The 13,015-nt window shown below is 39.0% G+C and overlaps 1 protein-coding gene and 1 pseudogene across 2 annotated transcripts in view; both read left to right on the top strand.

Moving 5' to 3' along the window:
• Positions 1-7,757, top strand: part of LOC107733813 (dimethylaniline monooxygenase [N-oxide-forming] 5-like) — a 10,984-nt pseudogene extending 3,227 nt beyond the window's left edge.
• Positions 7,758-9,479: 1,722 nt separating this feature from the next.
• prrc2c (proline-rich coiled-coil 2C) overlaps positions 9,480-13,015 on the top strand; it is a 41,152-nt gene continuing 37,616 nt past the window's right edge. For both annotated transcript variants that reach the window (XM_016545608.1, XM_016545609.1), the window contains exon 1: positions 9,480-9,898. The gene's annotated coding sequence lies outside the window, so the exon portion shown is untranslated. The remainder of the gene's footprint in view (positions 9,899-13,015) is intronic.

Here is a 13,015-nt window from a genome sequence, read left to right as displayed (position 1 = left end):
ACTCCACTGGCCTCGCTCCGTTCCCACGGCTCTCGGCCCCGCCCCCACTCGTCACATACTGAATCTTTTTTTTTTTGTGAGTGAGATGAATTAATGCATATTCATATTTATTTTAGAACTACAGTAACATCTTCTGATTTCTCTCAACATGGGGACAGGAGAGCTGTCAATCAATAAATTGGAAAAAAAAAGTAACTTGCGTTACTTTTTTGAAAAAGTAACTCAATATTCTCTTGTAAATTAAAAAGTCATGCGTTACTTTACTAGTTACTTGAAAAAAGTAATCTGATTACGTAACTCGCGTTACTTGTAATGCGTTACTCCCAACACTGCGGACCACTATGTTGCATTATGCTTAGGTTCCCTTGTAAGCAATTGTACTGAATGTGCACCTGCAGTGTACTTTAATTGTACGTTAATAATATATATAAAAAAAACTGTTATTGCAGATAATATATCAATGAAATAAAAGGCTGTATACTTAAAGAGAGTACACTTTCAAGTGCACATTTTCTAATATCAAATTAAAGGTTTCACTTTAAAAGATTATGTTTTAATATTCTTGTTTTGATGTGTTGACTAATTAAAGTACATGTAAAGATTATAGTTTGAACTGTATGCAATTAAGTGTCCAAAAAGATTACATTCAGTTCGCACTTAAGTATATATATATTTTTTGAAGTATATTATTTCTAGATTAACAAAGTTCAAACAAGACGGACAATTATGGGATAATGTACAGTCTTATTACTTATTACTCAGCTTTTCACCACATAAATCTAGTTTGAATGACGAATGGAGCTCAGGCAGACCACGGCCGTGATAGCCAGCATCATCTGATGCTCATCTGATTGGAACTTCTCCCGCTACAATTAAATAAGATATATAAGTTAATCTGTACTCACACTTGCCTTAGTCTGTCGCACAGACATGCTCTTACCCTCCTCCATCCCCAACTCCTCCTTATACAGGCATGATCACTTAGCGTCTTGTCCACGGGAATCATCTATCAGGTAATCGTTGCTTAATCTTGTCCAGTCTCATTTACAGACCTGTATCACTTCTGCATGGAATTGTATGTCTGTTGCATTTTTTATTTTTTAATTCTGGTAATTGCATTAGGCTCCGGGGGTTTCAAATCTCAGTGAGGGTTGCTTGTGGACAGCTCAGAATCTGAACCCTTTAGAGCAAAGCCTGCCGCCAAAATAATGTTCAGGACTTCTACAATAATCTTAAATCAAACCATTTATAACTTGAATGTGTAAGGCTTCTGGTGTCGTCCAATTACAGTTATTTTAGCTTTATAATAACAGTCTGTTATGCTGCTTGATATTGAAAACTCGTATTTGTTTATTTTGACTTATTATCATAATAATAATAAACATAATGGTTTATAGCACAAATCATTTTACCATTTACTGTCCTATTGTTTATTTATCAATAGCAGCTGATGAATTGGAAATCTTGCACATTCATAGAGAATAACTTATTTCTGCATTGTAAAATAAGGTGGGACAGGAGGTAAAATTATAGCAGCATCTTCTCAACCACAATTGAGATGTTTGACATATGGGAAATATTTTAAATCTCATATTTATTTCTACCACCTGCATTTGTCTAAAGTTTGTCGGTTGTGGATCATCATGGCTAAACGTGTTGCTGTGATTGGAGGAGGAACCTCTGGGCTGGCCTGCATCAAATGCTGCCTGGATGAAGGTCTGGAGCCAGTGTGTTTCGAGACCAGTGATGACATTGGAGGACTCTGGAGGTTTAAGGTGAGACATGTCTGTATGATTGGACCCATTAAACTTGTACATATGAAGAAAAGCCCGAGACACAGTTTACTGCAGAGCAACGATAAACAAGATGCTGCAAGAAACTGAACCAGTTTGCATGTCTTTCAATCTTAGGAAAATCCAGATCCAGATCGTGCTAGCATTTATTACTCACTCATTATCAACACTTCAAAGGAGATGATGTGCTACAGTGATTTCCCAATCCCTGCCCACTTCCCAAACTACATGCACAACTCCCTCATCATGGACTACTTCCGCATGTACGCTGACCACTTCCAGCTCAAACGGCACATCCGCTTCCAGGTCAGAACTGAAAGGTTATGATGACACATTAAAACTGTGAAGTTATAAATATACTGTACTGAATTTCAAATATTCACAAGGTCATGGTTTGTGTTTCCTAGACAAAAGTTCTTCATGTTACACCAAGACCAGACTTCCCTCACTCTGGACAGTGGGATGTAGAGACAGAGTCCAAAGATGGTCGGAGAGAGAAGCAGGTGTTTGATGCTGTGATGGTCTGCACTGGACACCACTGTCACCCTCATCTCCCTCTACAGGATTTTTCAGGTGCAGCACATGTGATAACTAAGCAAACAGGGTCTATGTGCAAAGTGCAACAACATAATGTCAATGAACTCTGTTGTAACAGTAAGATAAAAGTCTCTCTCTGTTGTAACAGTAAGATAAAAGTCTCTCTCACTTTTATGTTGAATATAAATATTTATGATAAGTAAGTTTACAGAGCTTGCAAAGAACAATTCAACATCAATATGTTCAGTACGCATATGCAATGACACTAAAGTTATTATATATAAAAACAGTCATGACAACTCGCAGGATATTTTCAGCATGCTAATGCATATGACAATGTTAATATATTTGGTCTTGGAGAATTAGATCTGCTACACTTTCTGCTGCTGCTGTTATTGCTGCTGGTGCTCCAGGACAACAATGGAGACTTGCCGCTGTCAATACATACACAGAAATGTTGTTGTGAGCATGTACGACATGCTGCTGCTGCACAGAAAGGCAGATCTTGACAGGTGGAGCTGGGGAGGTGGAGGGTTTCAGAAGAACTCTAATAGTTGCTGGGCCAGCTTACAGCAAACACTGAACCAAAATATGTAAATGTTGAACAAGCAAGCTCATTGGCTTCAGAATCATCAGAGGTCAATTAGCTTGTGCCGTGTAAATAATGTGTTAGCTGATTGCATGTAAATGCTTCTTATTCAAATCCTCTCTTTAGGAATAAACACATTTAAGGGGAAATTCTTCCACAGCCGTGATTACAAAAACCCTGAAGAATGGAGAGGGAAGAGGGTAGTTGTGATTGGTATTGGGAACTCTGGAGGAGATATTGCTGTGGAGCTGAGCAGAATGGCCAAACAGGTGATATGCCACTATACTGTAAGACTGTAGTGTACACTGATGAGCCATAACATTATGTCCAGTCACAGTTGAAGCAAATATCGTTGATCATCTCTTAACAAGGCCACATATTAAGGTCTGGTTAGATTAGATGGTAAGCAAAGTTCAATGCAGGAGAAATGGGCAAGAATAAAGATCTGGAGTGCGTTTCCCAAAAACATTGTTAACCAACTATGGTCGCAAGTTTCACCGTTACCAACATAGTTTAATGATTCAGTGTTACCCAAAAGTTCCAATGAACATTCGCAAAGAGCATCACAAATTTATGTGGTTTGAACTACAGCTCTCGACCTGTGATTAGAAGCATAGTTTCCTGTTAGAATGACATGTGGACTTAAATAGATCATGCTTTTGGGCACAGTAAGCAAGCTAACATGCAGTACATTCTGTATCTTTCATTCCAGTTAAATCTATGCATTTCAATCTATATATTTTAGCATGTGAACAATCAGTTTTTGAAGAGTATGCATGTGCATAAATGCGCAAGGGAACCCTGGAAGTATGACGTAAGAGGGGACCCATAACTAATCAAGCATCAAATAAAGCAAAATGACAGTGAACAAAAAACATCAGGTGCCATGTTTAATACAGCAGCATCGCAGAGACGTCAAATAAATTAATTAGCAGAAGTTATTCTTCCACTGCATGCTTGTGACGTCACTGTTGACGGCCCTATATTGTTGAACCAAGATGGAGATGACCATAATGCTATGGTAGTTAATCAATAAGTTATATTGCTGTATGGGAAATGCACCTCTGAACGACTTATACAAGGGCCAAATTGTTATGGCAAGGCAACTGGGTCAAAGTATCTCTGAAACGGTATTGCTTTGGTCCAACAGTGGTCCAAGGAGGGACAAACCACAAACCAGTAGGTGTTGGGACAAGAGCAATGAAGGCAATCCCATCGGGTCCGAGCCAACAGAAGGTCTACTGTGACACAAGTCACATAAAATTTTAATGATACTTATAAGAGGAATGTGTCACAATACACAGTGCATCACACTCTGCTGTGTATGGGACTGCATAGCCACAGACCAGTCAGAGTGCCTATGATAACCCTTGACTCCTGAAAGCACCTACAATGGGCATGCGAGCATCGGAACTAGACCTTGGAGCAGTGGAAGACGGTCACCTGGTCCGATGAATCCCATTTTCTTTTACATCATGTGGATGGCCATGTATGTGTACACTGTTTACCTTGGCAAGTGATGACTATGGGATTACGACAAGCCGGTGGAGGGAATGTGAGGCTTTGGGCAATGTTCTGCTGGGAAACCCTGGGTCCGGTCATTCATGTGGACGTAAATTTGAAACGTGCTACCTACCTAAACATTGTTGCAGACCAGGTACACCCCTTCATGACAATGGTGTTCCTTGGTGGAAGTGGCCTCTTTCAGCAAGACACACTGCACACATTGTTCAGGAATGGTCTGAAATATATGATGAAGTGTTCAAGGCTTCCAAATTCCCTAGATCTCAGTGCAGTTGAGCATCTATAGGATGTGCTGGGTCAACAAGTTCGATCCACGGTGGCTCCACCTCTCAACCTACAGGACTTGAAGAATGTGCTGTTAACATCTTGATGCCAGAAACCACAGGACACCTTCAGGGGTATTGTAGAGTCCATGCCTTGTTGGGTTGTCGCTGTTTTGGCAGCACGCAGAGGACCAACAGCATATTAGGTGGTCATAATGTTTTGGCTCATCAGTATAGGAATTATTATACTCTTATACAAACCTGTATTCCATATTCCATATTACAGTACATTCTTCTAGGCAATATACCCACCAATCACATTGTTTGATCATTTATTCTTTTACTTTAACCACAAGGGGCACAAAAGTACCATAAAAGTTATCTTGGGGCATGGCTAGGGTTGTTGGGCCCCTTGGGCAGTTTTTGCCTGGGCCTCCATCGAAGTCAGATTTAGAACAAAATGATGGTAAGAAAATGTTGGCAGAATTTTCTATTTTAGGTAAATTGTGTCTTTACTTACAGGTTTATCTGAGTACCCGAAGGGGATCTTGGATACTGAATCGTGTAGGAGACAAAGGTGTTCCTTTCGATATGATATTTAATAAAAGAGCACAATTGTTTCTTCGATTGTTGTCTGTTGGATTTCTTAACAAATGGAGAGAAAAACAACTCAATAAACGGTTTACCACAAGCTCTATGGGCTGCAGCCTGCACACAGGTACTGTGAACACTGGAAGTATCAAGACTGTTGAAGTTAATTTAAGCACACACTCTTCAATGGTATATTTTGTTAAATAGTGATGTTTTGTGAGTGTGTGTTTTTTTTTATCTGGCAGAGTTTTCAGTCAACATCCCACAGTCAATGATGACTTACCAAACCGCATCCTCTCCGGTACCGTCTCAGTCAAGCCAAATGTTAAAGAGTTTCGTGGGTCAAGTGTGGTGTTTGAGGATGGCACTGTTGAAGATGACATTGATCTGGTGGTGTTTGCCACAGGCTACACTTTCTCATTCCCCTTCCTGTCTTCACATGCAATTCCTGTCTCAAAGAACAAGGTATCCCTGTACAAATACGTATATCCCCCAGGATTGGAGCGCCCAACTTTAGCAGTGATTGGTCTGATCCAGCCTCTGGGAGCCATTATGCCCATCTCTGAGATGCAAGCTCGCTGGGCCGCACGTGTTTTTAAAGGTATCAAACATGACGCTGACCTCCTACACAGAAAAACACAGGGTGTTCTTAATATATATTTTCATATTTATACAAATCATTTTCATTTTTTTTCCTGAGGTCTACTTATACTATTATTTAAGATTTCTTGCTTCAAAATATAGTTAATCAAAATATATTTTTATAGTAATATAGTTTTTCGTGAGCGTTTTCCACAAAGACTTGCAGACAATTTTTTTTGGTCTTGTCTGAGTTCTGAAAGTTGCAGTATGATGACACCGTACTTGTACCTGACCTGTATTAATATATGAATATGTCAGAATATTAAGTATACAGAGTTTTTGTATGTAATAAACTGTGATATCCTCACTAGGACTGTGCAAACTGCCTCCAATGAGTGCAATGATGAAGGACATTAAAGCAAAAGAGAAAGCAATGGCTAAAAGGTTCTCCACACTTAACATCTCACATGAACATATATCACAGCATTTACACAATTTCTACAGTTAAAAGTATGTCATTTTAGTGGATCTTGATGATTCTTAATCACACTCTCATGCAGGTATGTGGCCGCCCAGAGACACACCATCCAGGTCGACTACATCCCCTACATGGATGAGTTGGCTAAACAAGTAGGTGTCTGTCCACCTATCCTGAAGTTGCTCCTGACAGACCCTAGACTGGCTCTGAACATCATCTTTGGGCCCTGCACCCCGTACCAGTTTCGGTTACACGGACCGGGACGATGGGACGGTGCACGTCAGGCCATCTTGACTCAGTGGGATCGAGTCGACGAGCCCCTGAAAACACGCTGTACACCAGAGCTGCAGTCACAGTGGGCCGCACGTGTTTTTAAAGGTATCAAACATGACGCTGACCTCCTATACTCTAAAAAATACGAAGAACCTTTAACATCCATGGAACCTTTCTATTGCGCAAAAGGGTTAAAAGATGCATTTTTAAAAGTTTAACTTAATATAACGCTGCATTTTTAAAATGCTGTGTCATGCATGAGATGCTGCAAAAGACTCAAGACGTGAGTGCAACGGTCAAACACTTCAATAAAACCCTGTATTTACATGATTATTTCATGAAATGACCCTTAAAAAACATTAATGTGAAACATGAACATGTAAGAACATTATTAATGTTAATAAGTATACAGTGTTTTTGTATGTAATAAACTGTGATATCCTCACTAGGACTGTGCAAACTGCCTCCAATGAGTGCAATGATGAAGGACATTAAAGCAAAAGAGAAAGCAATGGCTAAAAGGTTCTCCACACTTAACATCTCACATGAACATATATCACAGCATTTACACAATTTCTACAGTTAAAAGTATGTCATTTTAGTGGATCTTGATGATTCTTAATCACACTCTCATGCAGGTATGTGGCCGCCCAGAGACACACCATCCAGGTCGACTACATCCCCTACATGGATGAGTTGGCTAAACAAGTAGGTGTCTGTCCACCTATCCTGAAGTTGCTCCTGACAGACCCTAGACTGGCTCTGAACATCATCTTTGGGCCCTGCACCCCGTACCAGTTTCGGTTACACGGACCGGGACGATGGGACGGTGCACGTCAGGCCATCTTGACTCAGTGGGATCGAGTCAACGAGCCCCTGAAAACACGCTGTACACCAGAGCCGCAGTCACAGCGCTCCTCTCATTCACTCATATTCTCAGTGTCTGTTGCAGCGCTGCTGTCTGCTCTGTATTACAGCAGAGCCAGTCTGCATGCACTCATAGCAGACCCTTCATCGCTCCTGGACAAGATCAGGGCTTTTGTACCATTGCCACTGACCACACAGTGATCATGTAATGTGAATCAAAAACATAACATAGTTTTATGAAATCTGACAACATGAGTCGATTAGGCTAAACTGTAACAGTGAAAAAAAGTAGTGTCTGAAATTCTTACATTCTGTGAATTTTCTATAGTAGTACTGATACTGATTTTTAGACTTGAAGAATTCCTTTGATTTATCAGCAAGTGCCTTAACAATTGAAAAACAGTTTGTGCATAATATAAATTTTATTGTAAAATTGATTTTATTTGTAGTTTTGTAGTAATTTTAGTTTTGTAGTAGTGTAGTTTTATATGTAATTGTTTTAATTGTTGAAAACCAGCATGCACCATTAAACTAATGAAAAGAAACGTATAGATATACTTTTTCAGCACTACACAAGTGATTTTAACCACTGAGAGTGTATTAGATTATTTCCAAGTAATATCAAAATGTAACTGTATTATTATTAAGAAATAGCCAGTTGTAGTATTGATAAGAAAAATAAATCAATAAAAATAACAGTAAATCAGTGTGGAACCACATTTAATTTTACTGGATTGCTCACAGTCAATAATTAAATAAATGCTCACAGTCGGTAATTAAAAAAGTGCAATTGATTGTAAATTAATTTTATTGTAAGTTGCGATGTAGTAAACCTATAAAACACAGAGTCATGTATGCTCATTATTACTGATGTAAATAAAAGTATAGACACTTGACAGCACATTTCTTATGGATAAGCATGGATAGGCAATAAATGTTGTAAAATTAGGTCACTTTGAAGGTCGCTATTAGGACACTTCACACATGAAAGTATGGTAATTCTATAATTTTAATTGTATATATTTGCCCACAACACTAATTTCTCAAAATATTTTATTTTATTTCCCACAGAATTTTTTTGTGTGAACTATTCCTTAAAGATTATGAAAAACAAATTCAGTAAATGTACACTACACTACAGATCTAAAATCTAATCACAGTTCAGACCCCTTTATTTTGCTCATGACAAAATGTGTAGTGACTGCGTTTTACTTGTGAGGAACAAAGTAAAAATTCTCACAAACCATCTTTCATGATGCTTATTTAAGGCCTGGTTGTATGGAAAAGAGCAGTGTCATCATTCTGCCAAACATCTCCTTTTGTGTTGCACAGAAGAGAGAAAGCCATACGGTTTGGTGTTATGCGAACGACCAAAGATATAATATAGTAGATAAAACAGCTACTCATGAAAGTTTATTGTGGACAAATACAAGCTTGGAGTATTCATGGAAAATATTGTTTCAATAATAAGTAAAATAAGTAAAAGAGGTTACATTTAAAATATTATATTGTATATATCCAACTAGGCTAAAGGTGTTTGCTATGTACACTCTCTGGCATTTTTGTGTATATATTTGCATAATTTGTTATAATAATAAAAAAAAACGACCAGTCAAGCGTCTTCCAGAAAGTATCCACCTTTTTCTTCAACGCGGAAGTAAGCCTATGGGCGAGACTTCCGGATCATTAACCGCTATAGGTAAATAACGACAAGAATAACAACGTGCAGTAAACGGTAAAACTGTTTGTATTACAAACCAGTGTGTTCATAATTAAGATAATACATTAAAACAATATGGTAAGACACACCAATTTTCAATATCAAGCAGCAAAACGAACTGTTTTGTACAGCTAAAAATAGCTGGCAGATGAGACCGGAAGCTAGACCCATATCATTTAGAAATGGCCGCGCCCATTTTTACGGCGAGAAAAAGGTGGATAAAGGGCGCCATCTGCGGTGTCTGACACGTTGAAGGCGCTTCTTCGGTCGCTGACGCTGCGCAGCGCCTGTACGCGGTGACGTCAGGCTCTCGTGGATTGGCGCGCTGCCATCTTTGATTGTGCGACAGGCCGCGGCGCGAGCGGGGCCCTCTCTCGAGCGCACGAGAAACCGCCAACCGCCCGTTACTGCTCACCTCACACCGGCGGCGCGACCAGAGAGACGTAACGAGAAAGAAAACGACAGAGAGAGGGAGAGAAACGCTTCTCTCTTGTTTGTGGAGGAGGTTTTGTGGGTCGCTAACCGCTCAGCTAGCTGGGACTAGCATAGCACGAGCTTTTGTAATCCACAGCCGGCCTCACACACACACGCTCAAACACACAATACAAAGGGCCAGGACACAGACCTTCTGGACGGAATAAACGATATACTTGAAGAGAGAGACGGGACCGGCGGAGATAGGTATGTTAACGGCTAGTCAGCGTGCTGCAGCTGCTACTCTTTTAAAAGAAAAGACTCGGTCTGGCTAATGTTAGCACTGCCGTGAGCAACGACAAACCACGCAACCAAACCCAGTTTTCTTTTCTCTCACACAGGTCAGCATTAATATGGGCAGGTTAAGTTTATATGTTGCTGAAAAGATGATAACCGGACAGCCTGGGGCAGATTTGGGGTGAATGGGGGGTTGAGGGCACCTCACGGGGCCCAATTGACCAGCCATTTTTAATAAATGACACATTTTACCTGTGAAATACTATTGGGGTTGTTCGGAAAATTTTGTTTGTTAAACTACATGTTTGATTCTTCCACTCGACCTCAAACCTATAGTTATAATATTGCATTTTAAAGCTGAAAGGCAAGTTCGAAGTGAAGCAAGGCACTTGTTACCCAGTGTCCTATTCTTGGTTGTGCAGAGGTAGGTTAGCCAAAGGTGATGGCTCGCATGACTTTTCCCACGTACATCAAACAAAACATTAAAATCAGTACATGCAAATGAGCAGCCACAACTTCCACTTTACTACATGCAGGTGTGCTAAGAGGCACTCAGTAGCTGCATGCTTATTTCCCACCAGGCTGACTAATGTATAAGTGTGATTTAACATTGTAAATTCTACTTTATCATATTTGATACATGAAACTAAAGCATCTAAAATTGATTGACCTGGTCAACTTGGCTGAAAAACCTGTTGTACACAATCTTCTTGCTTTCTGCCCTCAGATTGATAGTTTGTACATGCTTAATAGCAAGTAAAAGACATTTTTAGAATAATTGTTTTAGGCTTTTGAGGAAAGTTTATTTGTAACTCTCAGTCATCATTGTATTGCATTAAATTATATGTTTTGTCTACACAATTGAAACTACAGAGCTTTAAGCATAAAATGAAGCCTTTAAATATCATCTTACTAAGACATTATTGGGAGATATAGAGCGACAACTCATATTTGTATGCATTTAATGTAAGTAGTCTGCTATGCTGTTAAACTCTTTGATATACAAGCTGTCAAAATTGCATCTTTCTTTTTGAACACATAAATAACTGCATCTGCACCATATTGCATGTTTTTGCTCAGTTTGGGCCTCTGAATAAAATCGAGGTGAGGAGCTACATATTCTCACTGTATGGACTAAAAGCCTGATGTTTCAAATATGATGCAAAACATAAAATGCATGCAAACATTTGTAGTTTTTCTTTTATATGTAATCAAAATGTTCTATAAAAATTTGATTTTTCTGAATGCAATTTGATATTGCAGGCTTGATGGGGGTTATACAACTTGGTGTTATCTTAATGTATACTTCATTCTTTTGTGATCCATGTCACAAATTACTCATTCCTTTTATATGTATGATAATGTTTCATGGGCCTTGAAACTGTAGTTCCATGGGGTTTTGTGAAAATGGCATTACACTGAGCAAGTCCGAAGCCTTTGGGCTCAAAGCACAACCGTGTCTTTCAACAGAATCAGGAACAAGTTAGATTTGATTCATCACCGTGGCAGCAGGACTCAGGAAGATACTTGTGAGCGTCAGTAGAGGAAGACGATCATTTAACTTCCACTTAAAGAGCTTTACATATTCATAAGAGGAAATGCTATTGAGAGCACCATTGGTTGAAATAAGACAAGCCTTGAAGGGGTGCTTTTAACAAAGAAAGAAATGGAGCCACAGAAACAGGAGATCAAGTGAATGTTTTGAGGCTTCCTGGTAACTCTGGATCAGGTTGAGCTGTGAGGATTCATATTTGAGTATGTTCTTCATTGATTTAAGAATGCCCCTCACCAATCAATTGAAAACATGTTGACTTTTCTCATCCCCCAGGGACTGCAGCTCAATGCCAGTGATTTCTTGGATGCTCATTTGGGAATGTCAGTGGAAAGCAATGATTGGCTTGTGTTTTTGGGTGGCAGATGGCCAAGGTGATGGGGGGTATGATCAGATGTCGGAGGTTGGGGTTGGAATTAAGATCTTAAGAATTAAGATGTTTAATTGAAACCTCCAATGCATCTTATCTTAATATAAGAATGTTTACACAACAATAATAACTGTTGTTTACAACAACATGTTTCGTATGCCTGGAATTGGTTATTTAAGAGTCACTTTTTCCCAGCCTTTACCATTTTTGTCTTAGACATCCAAAGAATGAATCATGCTCTTTTGGGGTGTTTAGCCATTCATCTGTCTGTCTCCATCTCCTGTCCTGGAAGTCTCGAATAAAGAGGCAGTTGAATTATGCTTTTCCTCCCTTTACAATACACCAGACAGCTGTAAAGATGACATCTCTTGAGGTGTAGATTGAGAGGAAGTTGGCATTAGCCTAACTGGTGAAGCTACACAGTTTTTCCTTATTGAAATCTTTTGTCTCCGTAAATGCAGATAACCCCAAAGTAAAAGATGACTGCTTTCACTTTCATTACACCTTCTGTCTTATCATGTGACTTTTAGTTTTTGTGTGTGTAGAGCTGGTTTGCATGATGCTCAGTTTTATGCACGTATTTGATTTGGCATGATTGTTGCCTTTTAACTCCCAGAAGTGACCAACTGTTAAAATGGGTTTAAGGCTGGTTGCTTCAGTCAGTGTTCAGTCATATGTTTATTCATATTAAAGCTGTGAATTTCTAACAGCTTCTGAAGATTTTAGTGTGCATTTATTCTGTTCTGGATAGCATTATATTAGGGATGTAACGATTCATTCAACTCATGATTCGATTTACGATTTTGATTTCAGGATTCGATTCACGATTATTATTATTTTTTTAACAAAATGAGATTTAAGACAAATTATAAATTATCTTCATATAAACAAACTAAGGCTTTGTCTGTGCTCTTTCCATTTAAAATTAGAGGCAACCACTGCATTTTATTCATTATCCAAAAAAAGATGCTGCATACATGCAACACGAGCAGTTTTTAATCTAAGTTGGATTGTATAATTTCGAAATTTGAAGCAAAAACAGAATGATTTGACTTCAGTTTTGTGAAACTATACATAAAAAGATCTGCATGAAACAGCAGACGAGCTGAATGAGACGCAGATTCACTCCCTGCCAGCAGGTGGCGCTTAAAGCGTTTCCTTGGTT

This window comes from Sinocyclocheilus rhinocerous, unplaced genomic scaffold (genome assembly GCF_001515625.1).
Source record: "Sinocyclocheilus rhinocerous isolate Xijiao unplaced genomic scaffold, SAMN03320098_v1.1 scaffold2685, whole genome shotgun sequence".
NCBI classification, from domain to species: domain Eukaryota; kingdom Metazoa; phylum Chordata; class Actinopteri; order Cypriniformes; family Cyprinidae; genus Sinocyclocheilus; species Sinocyclocheilus rhinocerous.
The sequence above is the reverse complement of the archived record's forward strand: the minus strand, read 5'-3'. Positions and strand labels throughout refer to the sequence as shown.